Here is a 21,147-nt window from a genome sequence, read left to right on the forward strand (position 1 = left end):
CCGAGTTAAAAGTACCGATTTTTAATTTTCATCCACTCTGTGACAAGAGACCACCGGCATTCTAACTCCTTGTTGAGTAATTAAATGATTATTTAAATTTTAGCTACAGTAAATTATTGAAAGTTCACGACTAATACAGCATTGCAACAAAACAACTTTCCACAATAAGTAATTTAATAGTCCTATAAAATGCTACAATGCAATGCGATCGTAGTTTAGTCACAAAAAAAGATAAGAGGAAAAAACAAATTTACCTCCTTACAGCAAGTTTGGTCGAAGACTAACCTTCCACCCGTAGTGAAATTGGGATCACCTGTGATCCACCGCTTCAGCAAGTAGGACTTCAACCAATTTTCTTTTGCGTCACGCCAACACAGATAGGTCTTATGGTGACAATAGGATGGGAAAGGAGTAGGAAGGAAGCGACCGTGGCATTAATTTTGGATTCAAGTGTGAATTTTATGTGTGGGTCAGTGTTATTTAGATTAGTGGGAAACCACGGAAAAACCATCGTCAGGGCTGCCGACAGTGGGGCTCAAACCCACTATCTTCCGGATGCAAGCTCACAGCTACGCGCCCCTAAGCGCACAGCCAACTCGCCCAGTGATTTTTCTTTGGGCATTGCCACAGACACACTTCTTCTTCACAATAAATCACAACACGTTCTGAAGATAAAGCGTACGCGTACAACAGTTCACATCGAGAAGGAGGTATAAGGGGTATGTGTTGTGCAACGTACTTCCACGTTGTCAAATTGTTCCTTGTTTCTCCTGATGGAAATTTCCCAAGAACTATTTCTGTTGACTTCCAAGAATTCCCAATTTTGTTCGCGGGGTAAACAGATCTTGAGAAATGAGAAAATAATTCTGCCGAGCACATCAGTTACTGGAAGAAAATCGTCTTCTTTAAAATAGATTAAATAGGCATTTAATAGGCAAATATACTCAAAATAGGCAAAAACCCCTGAAATAGGCATTTATAAGCACAATAAAACCAAGGAAATCTAGCTTAAAGGACCCCAAAATGGATTTATATCTCAAAAGTCTACGTTTCTGAACACAGGAATAAAATAGGCAAATTCCCGTCTCTAACGATCACATTATTTGTGAGGTTATGTCATGAAACATTTGTTGTATATAGATATTTATATGAGTTTAAGTAACGTAAGAACCTGTATATAATTTATTATTACCTGTATTACTGATTTGCAATCCACTAAAGAATGGTACTGGGTAGATGCGAACTCAGTAGAATATTCTGTGTATTATATCTGTGCGTTAAACTAGAATTTACGAGAAAATGTATTCTTCTAGAAGCCTGGCCAGGCACATATATAAAGAGGTGGGCTTGGTGGTAGAGACGAGTTATTGTTTAGTAAGAGTCATGGTTTAACAGTTGTTGTTCTGACCAGATGTGCGTTGTGTTAACGAGTGTTGGAAGTATGTGAATTGGCTTAGTAAAGTTGGTAGTTGACATGCAGTGGTGGCAGTCTCCATGTTGAAGTGATAGGCAGTTGTTAAAATGGCAGCTTTGTTGATGTTCACGGAGTGAAGTGTTTTGTTTGTGATACAGTGATTAAGGTTATGTGCATTCAGTTTGTAAACAATTGTAAATAAATCCGTGTACACAAGTTGACAGCATTTTGTGTGCGTCATTGTGGATACATCAAATCATATCGGCAACAGCATTTATGTGTGCTTGAGACACCTCATGGCGTCTCTTTAAAACTCTGAAACCATCTAAATTGTCCACACCGTCTTTATTCCAAACATTATTTTCTGAGGAAAATAGAATACATGGCCACCAGTACAGTTTATTCATTTTTGCACAACCACATAACCAGTCACGATTTATGTACTGTGAGTCATGGAAATATCGTACTGTTCTTTTCGATTCCTTTTTCAATTATGTTTTTCTTTTCTGCAAAAGTTCTTAACGAAAATGGCGTATTCATTAAGCTTTCTAATATACACGAACATTCTCGGCGCGCCAACTCACTTATTTTCCAGGTGGAAGCGACAACACTCATTTTAATGTTTAATACGTTGTGCAGTCCTATAGGCTATCCTTATCTAACATGAATTAAATATAAATTCACACTTTAACAAAAGAAGTCGCATCGTATTATAATAGAAAACAATAATATAACAATGCGCTGTTGAGCGTGGTGGAACGAACGAAGGGAACAGTTCAGCACTGACGTTTTAAGCTTTTGTTTCCACTTTCCACTGTGGTAACACGACCGGAGAACGTAGCAGGATACATCTCAGTGTCGAGGGGAAAGGGGCCTTGCTTGGCGCAGGCGCAGTAATACTCGCCTAGCTGTTAGAAGAGATTCAAAGCGTAACCACTACATGGAGCGGTAACAGCCTCTCGCTCAGCTTTGACGGTGGCAAACTGCTGTAATAGAGTTCTCGCGACACATCCCGGCGAAGAAACAAAAATGTGGATACTAGCATGCTTCGCCACTGCATGCTGGACAGAAATCCACAAATATAAACATTTTTCAAAATCGAGGCACGTCACTGAAATGACAATGGGATCTCGAACTTTCATGAAATTATCATTACGCACTGGGATCTGAGATGTCACTATAGCACATGTAGGTATTAACAAATAAGCAGGATCAAACCCTGGCCAAAGGCCCTGTTAAATAGCTGTCTTTCAGTATGAATGAAAATGGCATAAATGTTTGCATTCATTATCTAAAGAAATCCCAACACAAATACTTATAATACTAGCACTTGGTATGAGACCGAGTCTTACTGCCGCAAAAATAACAATGAATCTAAAGCCTTAGTCATGGCCTGGAGCAGCATGGATAAGGATAGAACCTTAAAATGGTGAATTAGCGCCCGGTGGCAGTACCCCTTTAGCGACTGACACAATCACTGCCGGTATGTAAACCATAAACCTAAAAAGAAAACAAATACACATATAGAAAAACACTTGTCTTGATGTATCTATCACAGGGCTCAAACTCGTAAGCACTTGAGCCCTTGGGTGGTAGGCGGCATCATCAAGTTTACCCGGTATTGCCTGGGTAAACATCGGCATTCCTCAAACAAAGAACATCACTCCAGCTGACTTTCTTCAACATCATATTCACACATTACACCTGCTTGGCTCACAAGTTTAATCCTCTCATTATGAATGGGCAACAGGACTGCCCCTCATTCAATACTTCCTTTTCTACAAGTTTTGCAGCTGAGATTTCCTTTCTCCTTCGTTTCGCTCCCCAAGGTCCACCCTCAGAAATGCTTCCATTATACTGGCTCAAAACCATTCTAGCCGAGAATATCTTCTGCTTTCACATGCAGTTATAATTCTTTACACCGTATTTACGCCTGTGATTCACTTGCTCAGACGTCATTATTTCTATAATGGGCCATTCATCATTCTTTCAATCACGCCCTGGACATTCCGTATGGTAATCCCTCTCTCTTTCTCTTTCAGTGACTGGCACTTTCTCTCTCACTCGCAGCATATCCGCAAGTTTCCATTGTACGCTTCGCTTACAGAATTGAGAGCTCGTTCATTCCCACTTTGCTGTTTATGACCCAGCAAATGCCTTCCGCACACAATATGCGCTAAAAAATTGTCCTAGGACTGCCATATGATATGGTTCGATATATAGAGAGGAACAGAACACATAATAATTTGAGCACAATGACAGATAAGTATGGGAAGAGGGAGCAACAGAAAGAGGAGGGGAAGAAAAACATGCCATGAACCTACTACGCCAACATAGCAGGGGGAGAGGTGATACTCCCAGGTTACAATTACAAGTGCATGTATTTAAATTTAAAAATACATTAAATTGCAGAGCTAGTATCAATCCCGCTGGGGATAATCTTTAGCTACTGAACACATCATTAACATTAACCAACCCAGGAAGCGAGAGAGTAAGCCACTTACATAACTTGTATACACTGGCAGAAAAAAAATATCCAAACTCTGAGAAGAGGTAGTGCTAGATTAACAAATGTGGGTAGGCATGTTTATACGTTTGAAAGGTGACGTTGATTTAAATTTCCTGCAAATCGCATTAGCATGGCGCTAGTACCAGCCCAATGACTTTGCACATCAGGTTTGGTTTAAATATGGGCTGTACTGTGCGAGAGCATTGTTTACCTGTCAGATTGGATGGAGTGATTGTGAGTGGGTCAAGAATGCCTTTACGATGAAGAGGCCAGTATCAGCAGCTCAATGCAGTTGAAGGTGGCCATATTATTGGGCTACGTGAAGGTGGATTTTCCTTCCGCGCTATTGCAGAATGACTCCACTGTGCATGCGTGCTGGCAGCGGTGGTCACGAGAAGGTACGCTTGCAAGAATACCAGGCTCCGGACGTCCCCGTGGCACCACCGGGAGGGAGGACGCTGACAAGGAATACACACATGGTATCCCTTGCCTGTCGTAAGAGGCAACTAAAAGGGGCGACCAAGGGATGATCGAATTAGGACCATGTGAATACTTGTAATGAGTACCATCACGCGGGGAACACCATGGGTCGCGTTTACTTGCGAGTATTTGGGTTTGTGATTAGTAGCAACAGTGTGTGAATCAGGATGGGTTTTACAGTACCCGTTATTAGTACCACTACATGCGGAACAGCACTGGCTTATGTTGCCTATGTCTGGGCGTTGCCTTTGATTAGTACCGCTATATGAGCAACACTGTGGGTGTGTGTTGCCTATGATTAGTACCCACTATCTGAGGAACACCATGGGATAGTAAGAGTCCCTGTGATTATTACACCTATGTGTGGAACACCATAGGTTTGCGTTGCCTCTAAGTGGCGCCGCAATGTGAGAAACACCATAGGTCTGCGTTATATTACATTACCCTTGAGTAGTACCATAATATGTGGAATACCGCAAGTGTACGCTACTTTTGATTAGTACCACAACATGACAAATCATGATCTCATAAAATATGGGCGTGGCTAGTAACTTTTTGTATGTATTTTCAGTCCTCAGCCCTAAGGCTGGTTGGATCCTAAACAGTTCTGCCATCAACTGTCATAGATGGCCTAGGCATCACTGAAGAGGCGTACCAGGGAAGTTGCTTTCCTCACCAAGCCAGAAGTTGCTGTTACATATCAGTTACCGAGCTCGATAGCTGCAGTCGCTTAAGTGCGGCCAGTATCCAGTAATCAGGAGATAGTGGGTTTGAGCCCCACTTTCGGCAGTCCTGAAGATGGTGTTCCGTGGTTTCCCATTTTCACACCGGGCAAATGCCGGGGCTGTACCTTAATTAAGGCCACTGCTGCTTCCTTCCACTTCCTAGACCTTTCCTATCCCGTCGCCACCATAAGACATATCTGTGTCGGTGCGACGTTAAGCAAAATAGCAAAAAAATAAAAATACATATCAGTCTGCCAAGCCCACTGAAATGCATGCATCAACTGACTCTATGAGCAACATTTCCACACCATTCATAGCAGGGACTGGCTGCATCAGGAATGGCATTACTAGCATCGCTCATACCTCAGTCACTTTCATGTTGTCAGAGCCAAGGATAAGACTTGAGACAGGTCAATGAAGGTAACAAAATTGCTCTAGCCTATACCAGAAGACATAGTGCACTGAAAACACTAGGTCCTGCCAGCAAAGGCAGAGTAACTTCTTACAAGAAAAATAATGTCCCTTGAATCTGCCTGTCTCTCTCCATCATGTCGTCACTCGAAGTGTCACTTTCGAACCCGTGGCCATTCGCTGTGATAGCACCAGAATACTTTCCTGTACCACTTGGGCCTCTTTCTGTAAGGAATGAATTATCTGCACTGTTTGTGTGGAAGTCACTCAAGTCATAATCCTCGTCGCTAAACTCCAACATTTCAAGTGCAAGGGAGCGCAATCTGTCGTGACCCAGTTCTTCAACCCAATGTCATTTAGAAGACATTTTTATGATTGCAAGGTACTCTCATGAAACATATAACAGAATTGCAATACACTCTTTGCCATAATTACTCCTTTTCACATTGATATACTGTACAGTTTCCAGTCTCATAAAACACTAAAGCATTCGAGTAAGCACATAGTAAGAATGCAGCTGATTACTTCCCATGCGAGACAAACACATAGCATGCTTTTGCACGGAAGTTAATTTTTTTGAAGATATCCAGCTCTGTCTACTCGGTTTCTATCAAGTGGAAATACTTACTAAAAATACCACTTGATGACAGGGGCATACAGATAATGAGGAATTAATTTCATAACTGTGGATAAGTTCAGAGTCAAGGAAAAAAGAAAACAGCAGCGTACTTCTGAAGTCGCTCTCCCCACCTAGTTGGTTATTTCCTCAAGGGTCCCAGTAGACGGGTAAAATGGATATGATTGCCAATTATATTTCTCCATCTTGTTATCCTTAGCTAACTATTTTTTGCTAAATTCAACTCTCTACCGAGTACCCTCAATCTCTGCTTACTCCTGCAACCATCCCTAACTCTGTTTCTTTCTAGCCTGCACCTCCTTAATCTTTTTATTTCCCAATTATAATATAACGTATCTTTACCATTCCTTACCACATTTGAAGGTAGATATCTCTTTTTGCAATCCTCAACAGTTGCTTTAAACCCCTCCTATGGGTTTGCATATTTCCTCTGATCATAATTAATTTTAAAATTCCCCATTGCTTCTCTTGTCAATCATATGGTATTGCATAGCGGTTTTCCTACTTTTACACCCTTCGTTTATATCACATTTAGTTTTAACCATAGACATAAACAGCTTCATGATCATTTATACCATCTTTGTAGAGAAAAATTAGTGTTACATCATTCTTTCCAAGCTTAGGGTGTGTAAGGATGGATCTCAGAATTACATTGTTGATGAGACAACTGGGTGACCTAGTGAACCCTCTTTAATTCTCACTAAATTGCATAAAAATCATCAACCTTGCATCAAATACCCACTCTATAATACATCAAAACATGGAACATATGGGTCTCCAATTTGACAGATTTAGCTTGTCTCCTCCATTGAACACCGAGCGAGTTGGCTGTGCAGTTAGGTGGTGCAGCTGCGAGCATACATTCGGGAGATAGTGGGTTCAGATCCCACTATTAGCAGCCAGGAAGATGTTTTCTGTGTTTCCCATTTTCAGGGCAGATTAATGCTGGGGCTGTACCTTAATTAACACATTTGTGACTGGGTCTGAACGGACCCTTCTGTTGACTGGATAGTTCAAGCCTGCAAGAACAAATTACACCGCTGCACTCAAATTTATGTAACGCAAAAACTATTGTAGATATCGACCTGAAACTTTTAAATTACGAACTGGATTATATTTTGAAAAGCTGGTGACTGTATACCTACTATATACTACAAGTGCTATCTATACTCGATTTAAGTGCTTCTGAGTCTCTGCTGTATTCCAACACATGAGATTGTTGTCCACGATTTGACATAGAAGGACCAGGAGCACTGTCAGAATCACCACATAATTAGAAATATCTAATTCAATATCTCTAGTTACATCTGATAACCATAGGTGTATCTGATAACCGGTGTGCACATAATTCATCACAAATATCCGTATCTGTTAGCAGCTGCATGCGCCACGCCATGTGGACAGCTGCACTGAAGCTTCAAGGAATAGCTCGACATTTCCAATATGATGGAGCGATAGTTGCCTTATACTAAAATTTCGCCACCAGATTTTAGCAGCGATCAAGGAAACACAAGATCCATAAAAATGAGAATTCTTGTAGCCTGTCACATACGGTCGGTTTAGAAACTACGAGAATTCTCGGGGCCCGTCACCAATGCGTTAAGGCCATGGCCGCCTCCTTCCCACTCCTGGCCCTTCCCTATGCCATCATCGCCCTAAAGCCTACCTGTGTCTGTGTGGCGTAAAGCAAATCATGTATTGTTCCTCCTTTGAACAACAGCACTGTACGGGACTGATGGAAAACTGTGGGAACTAATCCAGTATTAAAGATTGTTCTCGGAACTACCTTTGCAATTATGATAGGTACCAGGTTGTCCTTGACTGCTTGGATTATACCGTTGTTGGGACCAGGAGCTGTGTCAACTGCTATTTTACTTGTTGCATTAATGACCTTCTCCTTGCTTATCGTTGTCTCATAAGATTAGTTGAGTGCTATCTGTTTTGCTTTATTCATGCATATCGGATAAACTTTTCGTACGTAGCTTGTCGTAGGTACGACATCGTAACTGGTGTAAAACCTTCAATTATTATGTTTAATATATTTTAATTATATTTTATTAAATGTTAAGTTTGACTAATGCATGGTTTCCCTGTAAATATATGTTATAAATTTGTATAACCTCCAACACGTATTTTTTAATTATTGAAAACGCATACATGCTGTGCAAAAAATCATTACATTACTTTTCTTTGCTATAAGCTACGATGGATTTCTGTCTATTTCTGCATTTTATAATATGGTATCTATCACAGAATTCCAAGCATAACTCACACACACATTCGTCATTTGGTTCGTGAAATAATTTGTTGCAGCACACCTTGTGGTGAAAACCATGGATCGCCAGTCTCGTCGTCACGTGTCGCATATCATGATTAGCTTCCATCCAGGTCCTGTCTTACATAGCAGATGTTGCATAGAAGTCCTCCGGTATGTTGTTTTTCTTCTCATGCAGATCTTGTATAAGCTGTTTGAAGCTGCTACTAGCTGGAAGTATGAGCTCGCATCTCAGATCCTCTATTAGGAAGGTCTCCCTGGTAGGCTCATACACTAGCCTCGATCTTGCATTCTGCGGGACTCCTAAAATTCTCTTCAGGAATAGGTAGTATCTTGAACCTAAACAGGTCGATAGCTGTGCTGATCGATAGTTGTATGATGTTTCTGATTTCATTCATAGCTCTAGTGGCTGCCACTGCTCTAGATCTTATATGCAATCTGAAACTCTTTCCCGTTGTTTGGATTGTGATACCTAGATATATAAAATTGTTAACCCTCTTGAGTAGTTTGCCATTCCATTTGACGTTCTCTGCTTCAAAATGGAAATTCTAAGTTCCCATGGAGGGAACCAGTTCTTTTCCACCAATAGAGCATATCAAAAATCAGATCAAAAATTAGATGGATGGCTTGTCCGGCGTTTGCTCTATTAACCAGCGTTTCGTCTTAGGTCTGACACTAGACTCTTCAGAGTGGGATGTGTCAGACCCTACCCACTGACGCTGGGGTGTATGCAGGTGAACTTATCAGAAGCTTATTTATGAAGCACAGTCTGATAACTGCATACGGGAGATAAAACTCCACGATGGAATTAATGCCCGCCTAGCAATTCCAAATGGAAATTCTAAGTTCCCATGGAGGGAACCAGTTCTTTTCCACCAATAGAGCATATCAAAAATCAGATCAAAAATTAGATGCATGGCTTGTCCGGCGTTTGCTCTATTAACCAGCGTTTCGTCTTAGGTCTGACACTAGACTCTTCAGAGTGGGATGTGTCAGACCCTACCCACTGACGCTGGGGTGTATGCAGGTGAACTTATCAGAAGCTTATTTATGAAGCACAGTCTGATAACTGCATACGGGAGATAAAACTCCACGATGGAATTAATGCCCGCCTAGCAATTCCAAATGGAAATTCTAAGTTCCCATGGAGGGAACCAGTTCTTTTCCACCAATAGAGCATATCAAAAATCAGATCAAAAATTAGATGGATGGCTTGTCCGGCGTTTGCTCTATTAACCAGCGTTTCGTCTTTTCCACCAATAGAGCATAGTCTAGAAGAGTCTAGTGTCAGACCTAAGACGAAACGCTGGTTAATAGAGCAAACGCCGGACAAGCCATCCATCTAATTTTTGATCTGATTTTTGATATGCTCTATTGGTGGAAAAGAACTGGTTCCCTCCATGGGAACTTAGAATTTCCATTTGGAATTGCTAGGCGGGCATTAATTCCATCGTGGAGTTTTATCTCCCGTATGCAGTTATCAGACTGTGCTTCATAAATAAGCTTCTGATAAGTTCACCTGCATACACCCCAGCGTCAGTGGGTAGGGTCTGACACATCCCACTCTGAAGAGTCTAGTGTCAGACCTAAGACGAAACGCTGGTTAATAGAGCAAACGCCGGACAAGCCATCCATCTAATTTTTGATCTGATTTTTGATATGCTCTATTGGTGGAAAAGAACTGGTTCCCTCCATGGGAACTTAGAATTTCCATTTGGAATTGCTAGGCGGGCATTAATTCCATCGTGGAGTTTTATCTCCCGTATGCAGTTATCAGACTGTGCTTCATAAATAAGCTTCTGATAAGTTCACCTGCATACACCCCAGCGTCAGTGGGTAGGGTCTGACACATCCCACTCTGAAGAGTCTAGTGTCAGACCTAAGACGAAACGCTGGTTAATAGAGCAAACGCCGGACAAGCCATCCATCTAATTTTTGATCTGTTCTCTGCTTCAGCGAGTCTTCCTGCTTTCCTAAACACTACCATTTCCGTTTTCTCTTCATTTATCTGGATGTGGTTTCTCTCCGCCCATTCACATAATGTGTTTATCGATACTTGCAGTTTATCTATATCTGTCGCTGCAATGGCCATGTCATCAGCGTATATGTACGTGCTTGTTCCTGCCATTCCCTTGGTGACATCGTTCGTGAGAACATTAAACAGGATAGGGCTGAGTGGATCGCCATGAAGGACACCGTTTGTCTGTGACAGCCAGTCCGATATGCCTATTCCATCATCTGTTGTATGTGATTTTCTGCCAGTCTCAAATACATATTGTATGTAGGTTTTACCTCAAAATCTATATAGTTGAAAGTGGCAGGAAACTCTATAATGTTCGTATATTAGATTTATTCTACTATAATTTGGTATATATGAAGGGTTCTGGAAACTTACTGTAAGGTTTATTATCCAGATACATGTAGAGACATTAGGAATGTTGGAGAAATTTCCATGTGTATTGGTAAACAGTAAAGAAAGTTCTAACTAGATTCATTACTAGATTACTCCATTCGACTAGCTGGTTGATCGATGTTTCGAGTGTGTTCCATTAGAGTGTCGTAAGAACTCTTCCAGAAATTGATAATTCTAGATGGTTGATCGAACAGTATATATATGTGCTGTCAGTCAGTGAGACAGTCAGGTTGGACTCGAAGGCAAGTTATGGACTGCGAGTGACTGTTGGGCTCCGAGGTGGAGTCGGTGAGTTCAAGAGAGGGTATGTTATAGTGCGCGAGTCAGTATTGTTGATGTCTGTACTTGTCAGAATCGACTTCAGGGTACTCCGCTATTAAGTGTTGTAGTGTCACATGCTACTGTGTATAATTGTGTGTTGTGACTTACAGTGACAATAAAGTAGTTTACACAAATAAGTGACCGTGTTCTCGTGTGATATTTATTTCCGTCAAATAAGATCGCATTTGAGAACGATAAGTTATTGTGATTGGAAAAGATGGAAGAGAAATGGTAATCACTGTATTGAAAACTTAGAGATCTGTTTTCTAAGAACTTTCTTTGTAGCTTTTCTCCTTTGATTGTAGTAGAGGAACTGCATTTCTTCGTACCTGTATTTATTGTGTCTCTTCACTTGGTCCCTTGTGCGTATGCTTTCTTGGTTAGATATATTTTCCATAAAATCTTTGAATCATTTCATTCTGTTTATCCTTCCTGGCTTCAAAGAACTTTTGGCAGGGTGTTGTGGAGCTGGGAGAAGGCTTGCTGATCTAGGCAGGAATGTGGGAAATCCATTTAGAGCTGTGGCAAATTCTTGAGTGTTATCTCATGATAAAAGGGCACGTTCCAGTTTGTAAGTCTTTCTTTGTACTGGTGCATGAGACTGTGTTCATTCCTAGTACTTTTTGCTGTTCCATGTCAGATTATCATCATCTTCATATGGAGTTTCCAGCTGTTGCCTGGTCTGCGCGGAACATTAGCCTCTCCATCTCCTTTTGCTTTCCCACCATTTCTCTCTCGTCACTTTTGCACTGTTCCCTCCACTTCTCTGCACACTCTCTTCCACTCCTTTTATCTACCTGTCTTGGTCTTCCTCTTGGTCGTTTTTGTGTTGTCTCCATTTTGCGCATCCTCCTCGGCATCCTTCCCTCTGTTATTCTCTTAATGTGTCCATGCCATTATAGTCCAGATGCCTCTATCTTCTTCTGTAGTGGCTCTTCTTTCACTATATCTCTTTCTCATTTTTCATCTTATCCATTCTTGTCATTCCTACCTGGCTTCTCCAAAATTTCATTTCACTCACCTGTATCCTAGTCACAGTTCTCTGCCTCATTACCCAAGTTTCTGCTGCATACATCAGAATAGATACATAGTACGTCCTGTATATCACTTTTTTGCTTCTCTGGGGGACATCCTTGCTCCAAGCCAGGCTTCTGACTCTTTTTAGGAATGCTCCTACTTGTCTTCCTTGCTTATAATTTCTTCCACTTTCCTCTATGATACATCCCAGGTATTTGAGACTTTCTGCTTTACTAAGCTATTCCCCTCCAGGTTTTTATCCCTCTCGATCTCTCCTTTCTAGTTGTGATCACAATCTTTCTCTTTTTGGCATTAAATTTCATTCCATATTGTTCAACATTCTCTTCCCGTGTATCTAACTGTTCCTGAATATCCTCTTCCTTTTCTCCCCAGACTAACAAGTCGTCTGCAAATATCATCACTTTCATTTTTCCTTCCCCAGTTTTGTTTGCTACTTTTGTCATTAACTCGTCTATTACTACAATCAGTTGCAAAGGTGGCAGACACTTCCTTGTCTTAAGCCACTTCTTTTTGCTCAATCCAGTCTAGTCTTCTCCTACTGTAACACAACTGACATTCCCATGGTACATCTCCCTCACTCTTTCTATTGTCTTCTTCTCGACACCTTTATTCTGTAAAACTCCCCATATCTTGTCAGTGATAGAGAGTTAGGTGACAATATGAACAAGTATTGACAAATAATGAATTTACAAGTATTAACATAAGGAAAAAACTTCTGTACTTATCTAGACTGCCGATGCTAAGTCCGTTGTCACCAAACACTATTTCAGGTCTGTGGTCTTGGAGAGGCAAATGGAAAGATTTGGGCGTGCATACTGTTCAAGGAGAGGGGAGGGCAAACAGAGGAGGGGCGAGTAGAATGTTGTTCTTAAATTAAAAAAAAAAAAACATATCAATTTGACTCCCCTAAAATTTTTAAAATATTTCCTATTCCCCTTCTTTAAGATGGGTATGATTATCCCCTTCTCTGGTCTTGAGGGATCTTCCATTTCTTCCATACTACTTTCAACATACAATAAAGCCACTGTTTCCCTACCTTTCCTGCTGCCTTCACCTTCTCAATATTCACTTCATCAAAACATGGGGCTTTCCCTCCTTTCATCTTGTCCAGTGTTACCTCAACTTCTCCCCATGTTAAGTCTTTCTTTCTCAAGGTTTCTTTCTTCCTCCATGATTATACTTTCCTCCTCAATACATCTTCTCTGTTTAGTAAAGCTTCAAATTACTCTTTCCACATTCCTTTGAGTTTCTCTTTTTCCTGTACTTCATTTCCTTTTTTATCTGCCATTATAACATCCTCTCTCATGCCATTCCTCTTACTCTTGACCATTCCATACAGTACTTTTTTTAATTTCCTCTGCTATTTTCTTCCATTATGTTCGTCCACTTTTCCATTTATTTTTTCTTCTCCTCTTCTGCATCCTTGTTTGGTCTTATATTCTTGTCTTTTTTTTCATCGCCCTATGTTGAAACCACACTCTAAAAGCTTTATTCTTCTCCCCAACAGCCACTTTGAGTCTGTCGTTCCACCACAGGGTCTCCTTTCATTTTTCATAGTACTAGTACTCCCACAAATTTCCTCTGTAGCTTTTACTAACGTCTTCTTGAACGTTTCCCTTTCCTCCTCTTGTGCTTATTTATCATCTGTCGGTAAGTTCAATTTTTTTTCCCCCTGGTATTCCTCCTTAGTTTTTTCTTCTCGTTTAGTTTCCATATTTTGATCTATGTTTCTTGATTTTCTGGCCCTCTTTCTTTCCTCGTTCTCAGTTTCATTACCAGTAGTATGTGGTCACTATATAGTGCCTCTGATGGTATTAAGATAAGATTTCTGGGGATATAATAAAGACAATGGGTTGGTATATAGTACCATATCTGAAGTACTTATTTGATTATTGTTTGGTTGAAGGAGCTATTATTATTACAAGTTATAAATCTCATTTTACAACCGTATTGGAGTTCAGAGTAATAAATTATTATATTATATATATATTATATTTATAATTATTATATTATATTATATTATATTTAATACATTTTACGACAAATTCTCAAACTCGGGAATATATAGACTTAAATGCACACAGTGCAATTTTTCTTATATAGGGCAAACTGGCTGCAGTTTTAGAATAAGGTATTTAGAACATTATAATGCCCTGAAACACAAAAAGCATTCCGCTATGAGTATTCATATGAGGGACACAGGGCATAATTTCAGTACTATCGATCAAGATATGCAAATAATCAGATATGTAAATAAAAGCAGTTTAATGACCGGGTATGAAAATGCTTACATTTCCTTGGACCAATACTTTAATAAAAATAGTAATTTAAATGAAGTCTCGGACATTAACAGCCCCATAATTGAGCAAATCCCCAAACTAATTGCTAAATTCGGAATTAATGCTAATAATTTCATGAAGATTTTCCATTATAAACATGCTTTCAATCCTCCCATAGCAACAGCAGCAACAGTAGCCACACCCACAACGCTTCCTACCATTGCATCCTCCCCATTGGCCGACAACTCGCGCAATGTCCCGCCTCCCTTCCCCTCACCGCTACCTTCCCCGTCTCCACGACCGCATTCAAACAACACATGCAGCAGTAAGTCAGTTACCATCAAACCTCAGTAAACAACCAAGGGACCAATTCACACACGGATAAGCATGTTCCGTTATCATCTCCTTACAGTGCTACAGTCTTTAAATTTCCAATAGCTGACACTCATATTATTTCCCCTTTTTCTTCTCTTACAGGATACATCCGTTTTAAATTTCACATACTAGGTCAGTAATTCTCCGTTAGGAGAACAATGTCAACACACTACTGCACAAATGATAACTGAAACACAACGCAAGGAATCCCATAAAGGCTAATTTACGCCGATCTATACGATGTTTTATCACCAGTGAACTTCGTTTTTCAACCATCATATCTGATTTTTAACGTTTATCATCATGTTTATTCTTAAAAAACAGCAACATAGTTTATAATAAGAGCTCACCCTGATATGAAAAACTGATTTTATCATAAACAGTCTAATACAATCGAGTGTAGATATATTGGACAACGATTTTTAAGAACATCTAATTACTATATATTATTTTTAACATTTCAAGCCATCCATTCCATTTTACATTTCAAGCAGTCTTAATGATCAATTTTTGTTTTAATAGACACAAATAATCTTATTGATTATTTTTAAAGTGTTAAATTCATATATTTTTATCAATGTATATCAGACATTCTTTTGTGATATACGACAGGATCAGGGCCCTGACCCACCAATGGTTTATGTTACCTATTGCTGATGATGCTCACTAAGATTGAGTGAAACATGTCCAATTTGTAATTAAAATGGTTTCATCCTAATTATAAGGATTTTGTGTATTGGAAAGGTGGTTTTTTAAATATAATAATTTATTACTATGAAGGAGCTATACCAAATGAATTGAGAGTTTCTATAGTAGCCCCTTTGTATAAAGGAAAGGGTGGTAGACATAAGGCTGAAAATTACAGGCCAGTAAGTTTGACATGCGTTGCATGAAAGCTTTGGGAAGACATTCTTTCTGATTATATTAGACATGTTTGCAAAATTAATAACTGGTTCTATGGAAGGCAGTTTGGTTTTAGGAAAGGTTATTCCACTGAAGCTCAACTTGTAGGATTTCAGCAAGATATAGTGGATATCGTGGATTCAGGAGGTCAAATGGACTGTATCGCGATTGACCTGTCTAAAGCATTTGATAGGGTGGAATATAGGAGACTATTGGCAAAATTTAGTGCAGTTGGACTAGACAAAAGAGTGACTGAATGGGTTGCTATATTTCTAGAAAATGGATCTCGGAGAATTGGAGTAGGCAAAGCTTTATCTGACCCTGTATTAATTAAGAGGGGAATTCCTCAAGGCAGTATTATTGGACCTATATGTTTTCTTATATATATAAATGATGTGAATAAAGGGGTGGAATCAGAGATAAGGCTTTTTTGTGGATGATGTTATTCTGCATAGAGTAATAAGTTACAAGATTGTGAGCATTTGCAAAATGACCTCAATAATGTTGTGAGATGGACAGCAGTCAATGGTATGATAAAAAATTGGGTTAAAAGTCAGGTTGTGAGTTTCACAAATAGGAAAAAGTCCTCTCAGTTTTAATTACTGTGTTGATGAGGTGAAAGTTCCTTTTGGGGATCATTGTAAGTATCTAGGTGTTAATATAAGGAAAGATCTTCATTAGGGTAATCACATAAGTGGAATTGTAAATAAAGGATACAGATCTCTGCACATGGTTATGAGGGTGTTTAGGGGTTGTGGTAAGGATGTAAAGGAGAGGGCATATATGTCTCTGGTAAGACCCCAACTAGAGTATGGTTCGTGTATGTGACCCTCACCAGGATTACTTGCTTCAGGAACTGGAAAAATCCAAAGAAAAGCAGCTCGATTTGTTCTGGGTGATTTCCGACAAAAGAGTAGCGTTACAAAAATGTTGCAAAGTTCGGGCTGGGAAGAATTGGGAGAAAGAAGACGAGCTGCTCGACTAAGTGGTATGTTGCATTGCATTTTTTCTCTTTTAAATAAGTGGTATGTTCCGAGCTGTCAGCGGAGAGATGGTGTGGAATGTCATTAGTAGACGAATAAGTTTGATTGGTGTCTTTAAAAGTAGGAAAGATCACAATATGAAGGTAAAGTTGGAATTCAGGAGGACAAATTGGGGCAAATATTCATTTATAGGAGGGGGAGTTAGAGATTGGAATAACTTACCAAGGGAGATGGTCAATAAATTCCCAATCTCATTGAAATCATTTAAGAAAAGTCTAGGAAAACAACCGATAGGGAATCTGCCACCTGGGTGACTGCCCTAAATGCAGATCAGTATTGATTGATTGTTTAACCTGACATCTGCAACATTCCTCTTCAATTCACTGGCATATAACATGTAATCCACAATAGATTTCCAAGACCACTGCTGTACCACGTTATCTTACTGTTTTTTCTCTTCTTGAACCATGACTTCCCAACCACCATCCCATTTCTCTTGCACAAATCCAGTAAATTTTCCCCCTTCTTATTTCTGTTTTTCCATGCTTCTGCTCTAAGTACGTTCTCATATCACTTCCTTTTCATGCTTACATGGGTATTCAAGTCTCCCATTACTGCGTTGTTTTGGCCATTCATCTGTCTCTCTAATTCTTTCTCAACTCATCTTTCTCCTGTTGCGTGCAGCCTACCTGGGGAGCATATACTTGTATTACTTCCCAGCTTTTTTCCTTTAACTGTTATTTTAACTTTCATCAACCTGTAACTTACCCCTTTACTTCCTCTTTCAGTACATTTCTCACTCTCAATCTTACTCCATTTTGCTTTCGTACATAATTTCCTATACAGTACAACCAAGAACTATTCCGCAACTCTCTTATGTTCCCCCTTCCATGTTTTCGAAAAATGCTATTTGTTCGGGGCGTAATCCTAAAAAGATCTTTTGCCCCTACTTGCACCATATGTTATGAACCTGCGTGTATTTGGATATTGCAAAAGTGTAAAGTGTTGAATGTGACGAAAGGAACGTTAAGGACGACACAAACACCCAGTCCCCAGGCCAGGGATATTAATAATTTATAATTGAAAACCCCTGATCCGGCCGGGAATCGAACCCGGGGCCGCCGGGTGACAGGCAGATGCGTTGTCCCCTACACCGCGGGGCCGGACCCCCCTCCATTTAGTCTCTGCCAGCACTAGTACAGCTAGTTTTCTTCTTTGCATCATTTCGACAACCTCTTCTACTTTTCCAGTCATTGTTTGTTTGTTCAGTGTACCAATTCATAATCCTGTTTCCTTGAAAGTGAGTTAATATCCATCACCAGCTTGTTTAGTTGCAGGCTGTCTGGATGCAATGATTTGTGTACACACGTCTGGATTAGCTTGGCATATGTGTATATTGACCCTGAAGTATAACTTTCCGCAATGGGGACAGGGATATTGGTTATCATCAGTAGATACAATACTAATAACTGTGTCATTGGTCTTCATGGACCCTTCGGTAGTTACTGATGAGATTTGGGCCATGGTGGTTATAGTTTATTATGGTGGCTATTCTGCCATCATCGAGAGAACCAAAACTGATATAAACAAACATAATCATGTATCCATCTGTGGTCTCCACGTTGATTGGAGAATCAGCGGGCTACTTCCGAGCACATGGCAAGAGCCATATGTGGTTGTCCAGGAACTGTATTACCTTGCCTGATTGCTGCGATTAGATCAAACTGTTGCCAGATGTAACTGATGCTAACAAGTAGCTAAAATGCAGTGATGATATGGAAAACATTGCAAATTATATTGACCGTCCGTGACGAATAAACAACACACGAATGCCATATCACGCCCGGATATTTAAAATCTCAGATAAATAAATTACGGATAGTTGATGGATTTGAGGTTGTGCCCAAAATGTAAATACATAATAAATCATTCACAGGAGCACATATTAGGACAAATTATCACTTTTAATATTTCAATAAAATTAAATTTTAGAAGGGAAATATAGTTTTGAAAAGGCAAAATTAATGAAAATTTAAAAAAGTTCTTCAGTTCAAACGACGAACTCCTTCAGAGTCGGATTCCTAACCCGCCTCTTTCTTACTGCTGCTCTTATCATTCAGATTAATGACAAGACAGTCGACAGTCTTATCACAGAGACTGTCTGATTCCCAGAATCTCAGCTATTCCGCCACAACGTGACAAAAGGCAAGACACATTTGAGCTGTTACACTCACCAGAGCCTCTCTAATGTCCGGACTTCTACGAGTTTTATTACTACGCGCAACATATCCGTTTACCTCGCTTTACACCAACTCAATGGAAGTGAATAGAGGTAAAGGTTCTGTTGAGCTTTCCTAAACGGACAATGTAATTGTAGTTAAAGGCCCAACACGGCGTGAACGGACAAGATTCAACATGGCGGTTCAGGCATGAGGGCATGGGTCCCCAGCATTCTTCAGTTTGAATTGCTTGCTTATATTAATGACAATGAATCGGTTATTGCACATTATTCTGACTGAAATTGAGAAATTATATTTTGGACATCGTGCATGTAGGATTGCATTATGCCATAACCTGGCTAACAAACTACTTTGATGTCTCTGTGCAGGCGTTCTGCAGTAGCGTTAACCAATAAACGTTAACATGAGCACGTGCTCATGTTTACAGCATGACTGGTTTTCTTACTGACGGCGGTGTAGTACTAAATGATCTTAAATAGTATGCTTAGTCTTATCTTAGATTACTAGATATTTTTAAAATTATGACAATTACATAAGAGCCTGAGGGTCTCCAAATAAAGTCAGTGTTAACAGTTTTTGACTTATAAAATTAAAGTGACCCTAACATGGAGGAACTGTGTGGCATAGGTTGAATATCTTATGAACAGTCATAAAACAATTTTGTATAAAAAGGAATGTGCTGCAATGTAATAATTGCTGCGAGCACTGTCCAGGTGTCGTTTGAGACACATTTTTTTTCCTTGTGACAACCACAAAATAGATGATGTGTAAGCAAATAACTAACCTCACGAATAAAGAACATTTTCGTCACGTAGGGCACAAGATTGTGCTTGTCATAACACATTCGACACCGTAAGTAAAAAGAACCGACAAGCACATCTCTGTAATCCATGCAATGACTTAACAGTGCACTTGAGAATATTTACTATTCTTCACTTTAAGAAAGAAAATATCAACATAAATATTCTACTGAGACCCTGTATGGTTAAAAATTAAAATTGGGGCATTTCTGGGTTCAATGCACCCAATGTACCTACCAGCATAATTAAACCTTGGTAAATACAGTACACAACTCACACACCAACAGTTACAATACTGTTCATTTGTCATCAGTAGACATATGTGAATACAACACAGAATGGATCGCAATAATTCCTAAGGAATAAAATTAAAGTCGGTTTGTAGCAATATATCGTAACAATGCAGTAGTCAGTACTTAAAAAATTTTTTTTTTGCTAGTTGCTTAACGTCGCACCGACACAGGTAGGTCTTATGGCGACGATGGGATAGGAAAGGCCTAGGAATGGGAAGGAAGCGGCCGTGGCCTTAATTAAGGTACAGCCCCCAGCATTTGACTGGTGTGAAAATGGGGAACCACGGAAAACATCTTCAGGGCTGCCGACAGTGGGGTTTGAACCCACTATCTCCCGAATACTGGATACTGGGCGCACTTAAGCGACTGCAGCTATCGAGCTCGGTAATACTTCATTTTACTGAAACCAATAGCAACATAAAACATACTCTTTACAGCCATTAAAATCACAGTTACACATGTATGGTCTGTCTGGAGGTCAATAACAAAACACTAGCATTCCCTGTAATAACTAAATAAAAAGTCTCTTTGAGAGAAGATTTAATATCCATTATTCTATCATTGACATAAGTTATTTTGGCATTATAACAATCCATATCATAACACCTGTAACTATCACAATATATCTTAAGTTGCAGCTGTAAAAGGTTTACTGGAAATTTTATAAAATTTATCTAGAAACAAGGTCCATTTTATGGGCTGTACAGTGTGCGCTAAACAAGTGAGGAGAGATATTTTTCATTATTCAAGCTGCAACACCTTCATTCTTACCAGTAAATACTGCTACTCCATGAGAACCATATCCACAAGTATTATTTCGAGCATTCCAACACCTCTGTCATCTTCTGAAAATGTTTAGACAATTTTTTTCTTCCAGTGACTTTGCTTCAGAATTTTCCACAGGTACTAATTTATAGGAACAACGGCAAGCATCACTTTGTTCGTTACCATACGTAACATTAAAAAAAAAAAAGTTTTTCAGAAATCCTATCCATAGACTCGTCCACGGAAATCGAAAACCAGTCATTTCACTAATACAATTCACTAATTT

General features: G+C 39.6%; 1 protein-coding gene across 3 annotated transcripts in view; it reads left to right on the plus strand.

Moving 5' to 3' along the window:
- LOC136864910 (transforming acidic coiled-coil-containing protein 3) overlaps nucleotides 1–21,147 on the plus strand; it is a 232,925-nt gene that overhangs the window by 6,456 nt on the left and 205,322 nt on the right. Inside the window, exon 1 of one of the 3 annotated variants that reach the window (XM_067142318.2) lies at nucleotides 16,714–16,768. The exons of the other annotated variants lie outside the window; for them this stretch is intronic. The gene's annotated coding sequence lies outside the window, so the exon portion shown is untranslated. Of the gene's footprint in view, nucleotides 1–16,713; nucleotides 16,769–21,147 lie in introns of those variants that run through there. 3 annotated transcript variants of the gene reach the window in all.

Source organism: Anabrus simplex, chromosome 2, assembly GCF_040414725.1.
Source record: "Anabrus simplex isolate iqAnaSimp1 chromosome 2, ASM4041472v1, whole genome shotgun sequence".
Classification (NCBI taxonomy): Eukaryota; Metazoa; Arthropoda; class Insecta; order Orthoptera; family Tettigoniidae; genus Anabrus; species Anabrus simplex.